The sequence below is a fragment of the Arachis ipaensis genome, chromosome B5 (genome assembly GCF_059453495.1).
Source record: "Arachis ipaensis isolate K30076 ecotype BB chromosome B5, ASM5945349v1, whole genome shotgun sequence".
Lineage (NCBI taxonomy): Eukaryota > Viridiplantae > Streptophyta > Magnoliopsida > Fabales > Fabaceae > Arachis > Arachis ipaensis.
Genome location: NC_142440.1, coordinates 74,419,311 through 74,429,149, shown reverse-complemented (window position 1 = coordinate 74,429,149; position 9,839 = coordinate 74,419,311). Strand labels below are relative to the sequence as shown.

General features: G+C 34.7%; 1 non-coding gene across 1 annotated transcript; it reads left to right on the top strand.

Annotated features, from left to right (window-relative positions):
• Window positions 1-1,917: 1,917 nt before the first annotated feature.
• LOC148564644 (small nucleolar RNA R71) lies at window positions 1,918-2,023 on the top strand. Its single transcript, XR_015885230.1, has one exon. It is a non-coding gene; the product is annotated as a small nucleolar RNA R71 (small nucleolar RNA).
• Window positions 2,024-9,839: the final 7,816 nt, after the last annotated feature.

Here is a 9,839-nt window from a genome sequence, read left to right as displayed (position 1 = left end):
TCTTCAGACTTCAGAGAAGAGCTAATTATCACTGGATAGGAATCATTTTCACCCAAGAATACATATTTCAGAGAAGGAGGAAAAGGTTTGAGCTCAAGCTTGGGTGCTTCCTCCTCTGCTTTAGGCGTGTGAACCACAGCTTTCTGGGGTAGTGAATCATCAACTTCCATTAATTCATACTCAGAAATAGGATCCAAGATGTCATCAAGTACCTCAGCTTCCAGTACCTCTTGAACAAATGGTTCAACTACATCAATTCTCATACACCCTTCAGAATCATTAGAGTGCTTGAGAGCTTCAAAAACATTAAGGACCACCTGTTCTTCATTGACCCTCAGGGTTAATTCACCCTTTTGCACATCAATCAGAGCTCTACCTGTAGTTAAAAAGGGTCTACTGAGTATAATAGAGGGTTTTACCTCCTCTTCCATGTCTAATATAACAAAATCAACAGAGAAAATAAATGGTCCTACTTTAACAAGTAAATCCTCAACCACACCTATAGGTAATTTAATAGAAAGATCAGCAAGTTGAAGAGAAATACGAGTGGGTTTTACCTCCTCAATTTGAAGCTTTTTCATCACTGAAAGTGGCATGAGGTTGATGCTAGCTCCAAGATCATATAAAGCTCTCTGAATGTCAACATCTCCAATGGTGCAAGGAATGACAAAACTTCCTGGGTCTGGCATCTTCTCAGGAAGGGTGTGTTGAATAATGGCCCTACATTCCTTGGTTAACACCACTGTCTCTTGTTCCTTCTAATTTCTCTTGTGGGTCAATAATTCTTTCATAAATTTAGCATAGAGGGACATTTGCTCCAAAGCCTCTGCAAAAGGAATGTTGATCTGCAGCTTCTTGAAGACATCTAAAAATTTAGAGAATTGCTTTTCTTTGGACACCTTCTGAAGCCTCTGAGGATATGGCATTTTTGGCTTGTACTCAGGAGCCTTTGGCAACGTTGGATAAGTGTCAAGAGAGTCAAGAAACGGGTTATCTACACGTTTAGGAGGGGCGTGCTCTACATCTCCCTTCTTCTCCTCTGGAGCTCCCTTTTCAACTAGCTCTTCATTGGCCTTGGTCTCAGAGCCAGCTACTTTACCACTTCTCAACTGAATAGCCTTGCAATCTTCTCTTAGGTTCACCACTGTATCACCTGGAAATGTACTTGCAGACCTCTCAGGTATTTGCTTGCTTAGTTAGCCCATTTGCACTTCCAGGTTTCTAATAGAGGCTCTGGTTTCCTGCATGAAACTCCTTATCATCTCCCAATTAGAATATTCTTGGGATTTAGAATTTGCCTGCTGAGGTGGTTGTTACTGTTGAGACTGAAATTGGCGGTTATTGTAATTGTTCTATTGGAAACCTCCCTGAGAACTATTGTTGAAGTTCTGAGGTCTCTGAGGTTGGTCCCTCCATCCAAAATTTGGGTGATTTCTCCACCCCTGATTGTATGTCTTAGAATATGGATCATTGTTGGGATTCCTAGGACCACTCCCCATGTAATTGACCTGTTCAGAAGAGGGTTGAGCATAATCATAATTATCATTTTGCACAAAGTTACCTGTCATGTTATAAGAGATCTCTTGAGATGGATTTTGTGTGTTGATAGCTGAGACTTGCATGCCACCCATCTATTGAGTAAGTAAATTTAATTGCTGAGATATAAGCTTATTCTGAGCAAGAAGAGCATTAACAGCTTCTACTTCCAACACGCCTCTTTTCTGAGAGGTCTCAGAGTTCACAGGATTCCTGTTAGATGAGTATAAATATTGGTTGCTTGAAACCAATTCAATAAGCTCAATAGTCTCCTCTGGTGTCTTCTTCTTATGCAGTGAACCGCCTGCAGAGGTATCTAAGCTCATCTTGGACATCTCACCCAAGCCTTCATAAAAGATATCCAGTTGGGTCCATTTGGAGAACATGTCTGGAGGGCATTGCCTAGTCAGTAGCTTGTATCTCTCCCAGGCTTCATAAAGAGTTTCACCTTTTTTCTGCCTGAAAGTCTGAACCTCCAACCTAAGCTTAGTCAGCTTCTTTGGTGGGAAAAACTTAGTAAGAAACTCAGTACCAACCTTTTCCCAAGTATTCAAACTCTCCTTGGATTGGGAATCTAGCAATAGCTTTGCTTTATCCCTCAGAGCAAACGGGAAGAGCATGAGTCTGTACACCTCTGGGTTCACTCCATTTGTCTTCACAATATCACATATCTGCAGAAAATCATATATAAACTGATTTGGATCTTCATGAGGAAGTCCATGATATTGGCAGTTTTGTTGCACCAAGGTGACCAATTGTGGTTTCAACTCAAAGTTGTTTGCAGCTATAGGAGGCACCACAATACTTTTTTCATAGAGATCCGCAGTAGGGGCAGAATAAGAGCCAAGCACTCTCTTTTGTTAATCATCCCCATTCGGATTTTCCACATTGGCATTAATAGCATTATTATTATCCATAGTGGACTCCACAGCCTTGTAAAGTCTTGCTTGTTGCAAACGTCGCCTGAAAGTCCTTTCAGGTTCAGAATCAAAGTTTAAGAGAGGTTCCTTGTCTTTGTTTCTGCGCATAAACAAACAAAAGACAAGAGAAAAAAAATGGAACTCTCTACGTCATAGTGCAGAGAATTCCCAGCGAGGTAACATGAGTAAAGAGATAAAAATATTGAATAAAACAAGCACTAAAATTCAAAATTACTATTAAAATTAAGACTAATTTTTTTAAAAAATTATTAGATAAATTAAATAAGAAAAATTAAAATAAGACTAATTAGGGAACACCAAATTTAATTTCAAAAATTAAGAAAAAATAATATAAGATGCAATTTTATTTTTTTATTTTTTATTTTATTTATTTTTTTTAAATTAAAAACAAAAATAAAATAAAACTAATAGAATATAAAAATTAAAAAAAATAACGAAAAAGAAAAAAAAGTAAAACGAAGAAAAAAAATGAAAATGAAAAAAAAATAAAATAAAATAAAAAACCTGACGAGATTTAAATAAAAAAAATTTCTAAAAGGAAAAAAAAGAAAACAGGGGACAGGGGAATGGGAACGAAAGAGAAGAAAAAAAAAGAAAAATAAAATAAAAATAAAAGAAATAAAAGAAATGAAAAATAAAAATTAGTAATAATAATAATAATAAAAAAATTAATTAAAAGAAAAATTATCTAATCTAAGCAATCAAACAACGAATAGTTGTCAATCACAATCAATCCCCGACAACGGCGCTAAAAATTTGGTGCGGTAATTTACAACCACAAACTAACCGACAAGTGCACCGGGTTGTACCAAGTAATACATAAGGTGAGTGAGGGTCGATCCCACGAGGATTGAAGGACTAAGCAACAATGGTTACTTGATTTACTTAGTTAGACAAACAGAAAAGAGTGTTTGAATATTCAAAGAGCATTAAACAGAAGACATGGAAATAATTAATTTGGGAATAAAATATGGAGAAGACAGTTAAGGTTTCAGAGTTATCTATTTTTTCCGGATTAACTTTTCTTACTAACTATTTTAATCATGTAGAATTTAATTTATGGCAAACTATATGTGACTAGACCCTAATTCCTTAGACCTTTCTAGTCTCCTCTAAAATTCATCCACAGCCAATTTCTTGGTCTATTAATTCCAATTAGAGTGTGATGATCAGATTCCAGTTTATATGCTACAAAAACTCTAATTACCCAAAAATAAAAGGATTATATGTCACGTACCCCGTTAAATCTAGATAATTAAAATTTAGAAGAATATGTTTTCAAGCTGTTGTTTAAGTAAAGAGCTTTTCCAAGTAATACAAGAACTCAAATAGAAAGAGGGTCATACTTCCGTTCCACCCAAATTCATAAAATAAAGAGCGAAAATAATTCTTAAATTATAAATCCATATATGAATTAAAATAGAAAAAGTAATAAAATCAATTCATATAAATAGACAGAGCTCCTAACCTTAACAGTGGAGGTTTAGTTGCTCATAATTCAGAGTAGAAAACTAGGATTGTAAATTGGAATGGAATAATGTTGTGGTTGGGATCCTTTTATATCTAGTCCTCATAATTTAAAATCTATTATATAAAACTAAAATAATATCTTTTCTCTCAAAAGATAATATTTGAATTTAAATTTGAATTAATTAACAGGTCTTCAGTTGATAGGTGGGGACCACTTGTTTTGTCCATTTTGCAGCTTCTAATCTGTATTTTCTGGGTTGGAAACTGGGTCAAAACAGCCCAGAAATCGCCCCCAACATTTTTCTGCGTTTTCTGCACGTGGCGCATGTCACGCGTACGCGTCAGTCACACGTACGCGTCGCTGGTCTTCTTCGCAAGTCACGCGGACGCGTCAGGTACGCGCACGCGTCGATGAGCAAATCTTCAAATCACGCGTACGCATCAGTCACGCACATGCGTCGCTCCTCGCTGCCATCTCTTTCGATTCTTGTACTGCAGAAACTCCATCAAATCCAGCCGAAAGCTACCTAAAATAAACAAAATTGCAAAGGACTCAAAGTAGTATTCATATTGGCTAAAAGATAATTAATTCTTTATTAAACTCAACAAATTAGATGCAAATTCACTAGGAAAAGATAGGAAAGATGCTCACGCATCACCGTCGCCGGCAAGTTTCGAAGAGAGAGAGTGCATGAGGATGAGGAGAAACTGGGATCGTCGATGTCGCCACCACTGCTGAGGGCCAGCCACCGCACCGAGTTTCTGCTGCCGTTAGGTCTGCTGTCTGGTCACCGGGTGTTGCGCGAGTGTAGCCGGAATCACTGCCGGAGCTACCGCCGCTTCGTTCTTGGTTTCTTTCTTTGTACGGTAAGTTTCTTTGCTTCGAAATCCCTTTTTATGGCTATTTCGATATATGTCGCTGAGATTTTGTGGTGTTAATTGCTATAAGATTGAGTTTCGGTTTATTATATGTTGCGATTAGAGTTGCTGTAGTTACTGTGAAAGTGGTTTGGAGTTGAGGTTGCAGCTGCCGAGGTTACAGGCCAAGAAGAAGGGACGCGCTCTATAGCTTTTGAGTTTCGACGAATTGAGGTAGGGGTGTTTTCTTAAATTCACCTTACTTTCAAGAGTTGTTATAAATCGATAATAATATGAAAAATGGATTTTATGATTACATGAGTTTTATGGTTAAATTGAACTATTTTGAATAGATGTGATTATTTATCTTATTGATTTATTGAATTATTGAGGATGCTGGTTATTCTTATTTGTTGATTTAGTTTTGTTGAGTTGGTTATTGTTGGACTGGTTTCTTGATTTTGTTTTCTGAATTATGTTAGAATGATTTGAGAAGTTTGGAGTTGATTTTGGTTGATTTATCGAAAATGATTATGAGAATTTGATATAAATTGAGATATGAAAATGATTTGATCATGTAAGCGGTTTGATTTTTTAATTGGTTCGATTTATTGGAAGCGATTTGAAAAAAGTTTGAGAAATGGTTTTGATGGGACCTGAGAAGGGTGGCAAAGTTCGAGTTTTAGGGGAGGTGCTGCCGAAATTTTTAGAAGAATTTTGAGAAATTTTATTTTGGTTAATTTGGATTGAAGAATTGTTTTATTTAATTTTGATTTATTTAAGAAAAGAATGAATTATGTTTGAGTTTAAATGATTTAGTTTTTAAATGAGATTAATTGTCGCTTCTCTAAAGTCTAGAGGCTTTGCCGAGGAATTTAACTAATAAATGATTTTTCTTTATCTTTTGAAAAGAGTTTAAATTCAAAAATGGTTGAAGTTAGCTAGAGGAATATGAGAATGATATTGAGAAATAGATTTAAAAATTAAATTGAATTTGATTAAGAGTTGAGACCTCAGGTAAGAGGCAGTGGCATTTTCCACTTACTCCAAGAAAGAGATGAAGAAGAAGAATGATGAAAACTGAGTTTGATTATAAATTTGAATGAGTATGATAAATGAGACATGGTTGAGGTTGATTGATGACAAGAATGTCCGTGTTTTTTCTCTGATTGTAAGGGTGACAGGGCACCTATTCCCTCTAATGGTAACGAGGCACATAATCCCTCTAATGGTGACAGGGCACGTATTCCCTCTAATGGTATTAATGGGCAACAGAGAGACAGTGTCCGGGTTAGCTAACAGACATATCGGCTTTGGCTATATAACCGACGAATGAGCTCATTAGCCGTAAGATAGGCATGCATCATATGCATTTGCATGCTTTGGTTGAGTTTGAATTTGTTTTGGGTTGCCTAATTGTTTAACTGTTATCTGAGCTACTTGTTGTGTTTTTCTTGTCTATTTTGCCTGTGCTTGCTCTAGTGTGGTACTTTTGAGATTGAGTTTTGGTGCTAAAATGATGATAAGTACTGATTGATTGCATGAATAGGCCGAAGGCCGAGTTGATTGATTTAATTTGGGCCAGAGGCCAGGATTGGTTAGTTCAGAGGTAAGTTTGTTTAAAATGGTTTCTTAGTAAGAGGTGAAATGTATGGAGTGCTGTTTTTATGCGACTTTTACTAGAAAAATATATAAGTTTTAAAATTTGGATAATGAACTGACGTTGACATTCACTACAACTGAAAACAGTTTTATTTAAAATATCTTCTTATAATAATTCTTTAAAATCCTCTACTGAGAACCAACGAGGACGATATTCTCACCCCCTACAGTTTTATCTTTTCAGGACGGACGAAGAAGCTTGCAGAGTTTTAGTTAAGTACTTAGATTTGCTGTTTCTATTTGTTTACACATGTTATAGATTTTTTCCTCGCCCTTATTATTATAATATTGTAAGAGAGATAGGGATTGTATGTTTTATATGTATATTATTTTCATAAGCTACTTATGTAATAAATTTTGTATATATGAACATGTTTGTTTGATTTTAAGTAAAAGTATTTTTCCGATTTTTCAAAGAAAACAATGATACGTTTTCGAGTTAAGGGCTTCTATTTTAGGTTTAATTACTCTACATGTCCCTATAGTTTTACTGAATTTTCAATTAGGTCTCTATATTTTTTTTCTTTTTAATTAAGTCCCTATACATTAATTTTTTTTTTCAATTTAGTCCCTATTAACGTTAAACGTCAAAAAAACGTTAGTGAATTGTAAAATTACTTGTATACCCTTAAGGACCCAATTGAAAAGAAAAAAAAAGTATAGGGACCTAATTGAAAATTTAATAAAACTATAAATATTTAATGATAGATATTCCTATAATCTCTTCTATTTTGTCACTATCATTCTTTTGCTTATTTATTATATACAAATTATACTAGAAATACCTTCTCTTTTTTTTTTACTTCCAAAACACCTTATCTTAATAACATACAAAAAAAAAAAGAATGGATAAAATGAAACAGAAATAGTAGTAATAAGTATATATAAAATTCAGTTTCCATCATTCAAGTATTCATTATGATCTTGTAACATTTTACATTTGTGTGGATTCATAGAATATAGTTTGTGTCTTTATCACATCATGGTACACTTTAAAAAATCACAAGGCTATGTAATTTGTGTTATTGAAATTTGAAATCTAAAAACAAAAATCATAGAAAACCATAAGGCTATGTAATTTGTGTTATTACAGCCTCCTACTCTCTGAACCAGCATAGGGATCAACAATAACATTGATAACAGCCGATTTCCAAGCCAAGAAGAATTCTGAAAGAGCAGACTTGTGTTCATTAGGTGTCCCAACAAGATAACCATTTCCACCAAAAGCTTCAATCAAATCATGGTAGCTTACTTTCAGAACAAAGAAGTTGGAGCAGGATCATCTTTGTAAAGTCCATTCATCTCTTCGGAGATTCTCCGGTCACACAGTCAAACGTAATGAATTCATCAAATAGTCATAACCTGCCATTTAATACAGAAATATAAATGATCAAACATATTTCAAAAAGAGGAGCACCTTCTCTTGAAGTAGCAACAGAACCAACATCATAATCCACAACCTCAAAACCATAAAAATCAATCCACAAAACTGCATGAACCAAAACAAGAGGCATGCTACAAGCCAAAGTCACGGTAAGATGAAGAGTTTAAGGGAGAGGTTGCTATTTTTGTAGTTCCATAATTTGTTATTTCTGTGACATTAAGAAAAATTTGTTCTAAGCTTAGTGTGCTACAGAAAGTGGCTTGTGAATATATATAAAATTTGGATCAATATATATATACCAAGTAAGTGATAGGGGAGTATGATCAAGTCTAAGAGAAAAAGCATATCGAAGATTTTTTATCCAAAGACTTGGATAAAGTATTGCAAACCAGCATTATGACAACAACAACAATCACCAATAAACAAATTTCATAATCAACAATAAACAAACTTTATAATCTAAATCTCCAAAAATAATGAATATTTTGTTGCAAATTCACAAAATTTGTAATAGTTCTTTAATCATGATCCAATCCAAACCTAATCAAAGAGACAGTGATATATAACCAAGAGCACAATCAGTATTACTTCCTAAATGAACAACATCGGTCATATTAATTCAACACATCATGTTACTCACAAGATCCCATTAAATACAATAAAAAACACAATTATTTCCCATAATTATCGGTCTATGAAATATTAAAAATAAATAATTTGGTATCACAGAAGCGAAATGCTTCAGCTTCCAGACAAATGAAACAATGAAACATCAAAATCGTTCCTTCGAGAAACCTAACAACAACAAAGCATCAAAATTCAAACAAAAAAATACTTCCAAATTCCAATCAAACTATTATCATTAATTTATTATATTCAATCAATTTTAAAATTAAAAAATTAAATAAAAAAAGAGGTGAGAAACGGAACTGACACTCCTCCGACGACTCCACTAGCGAGAAGGGACTTGCAGATGGTGGTGAAGGTGTAGGAAAGAGCAGCGGCGGCAGTGACGACGCCTTCACGACTAGCGAGCTTAGCTTCCTCGGCCAGAGTAACGATCTTTGTGACTGCAGATTCACCGCTCTTCACATCTTCCGAAGCCATACACAGAAAGGATCGATTCTCTCTCTCTTTCTCTCTCTCTGTGTCTCTCTCTCAGTCTCCGGTGAATGCGATGGATCGGCGGCGTCGAAGGTTGGTAGCCGAACGATAAAGTCAGCGAGAGAGAAAGAACGAGTGAGTGAGTAAGCTCACAACAATTGCACAAGTTTTCCATAAATTTTCTTTTTTTTCCGTTGATTTTAATCAGATCTGCGAAGGGGATGAGAGAGTAGGAGCCTAGGAGGTGAGAAGGGGATCAGAGGCAGGGGATGGGGTTTCTAAATTAAAAAATGTTAAGGACATTTTTTGAATTTAAAAATTATTGAAGTGTTTTAGATTAAATTTTTTATTTTTAATTTTAGAATATTTCTTTTTTAATAGAATATTTTGTTATCTTAGACTTTTTTTCTAACGGTAGGAACTTGATTAAAAAAATTAAATAATTTAAGGATCCAATTAAAAAAAAAATATAGGGATCTAACTGAAAATTTGGTGAAATTATAGGGACTTGCAGAGTAATTAAACCTCTATTTTATTATTAAGTATATGAAAAGTTGTCGTAATACTTCTTGCTATTAGACTAGCACAGCTGGAAACGTGAAGTTCTGATAGTGAGGGTGTTATAAGGCTAGAGTTAGAGAAGAAGGAAACCACTAAACCCAAGCTATATTCACACCAAATTGTTCATTAAAATCGAAGAATACATCCTCACTTCTTAGGAGATTCATCAAGAAAGCTAAGCTCAAACTCTCATCATCTTCTTCTCTTCCCCAATTAGACCATATGCTTTTTCTTGGAGGCCTTACGTTTTTTTCTTTTTTCTTAGGCTAGTTCATCTTTAAGAGCTTCAACAAAAACATCCAAGGCATCCATAAACTAAGCTC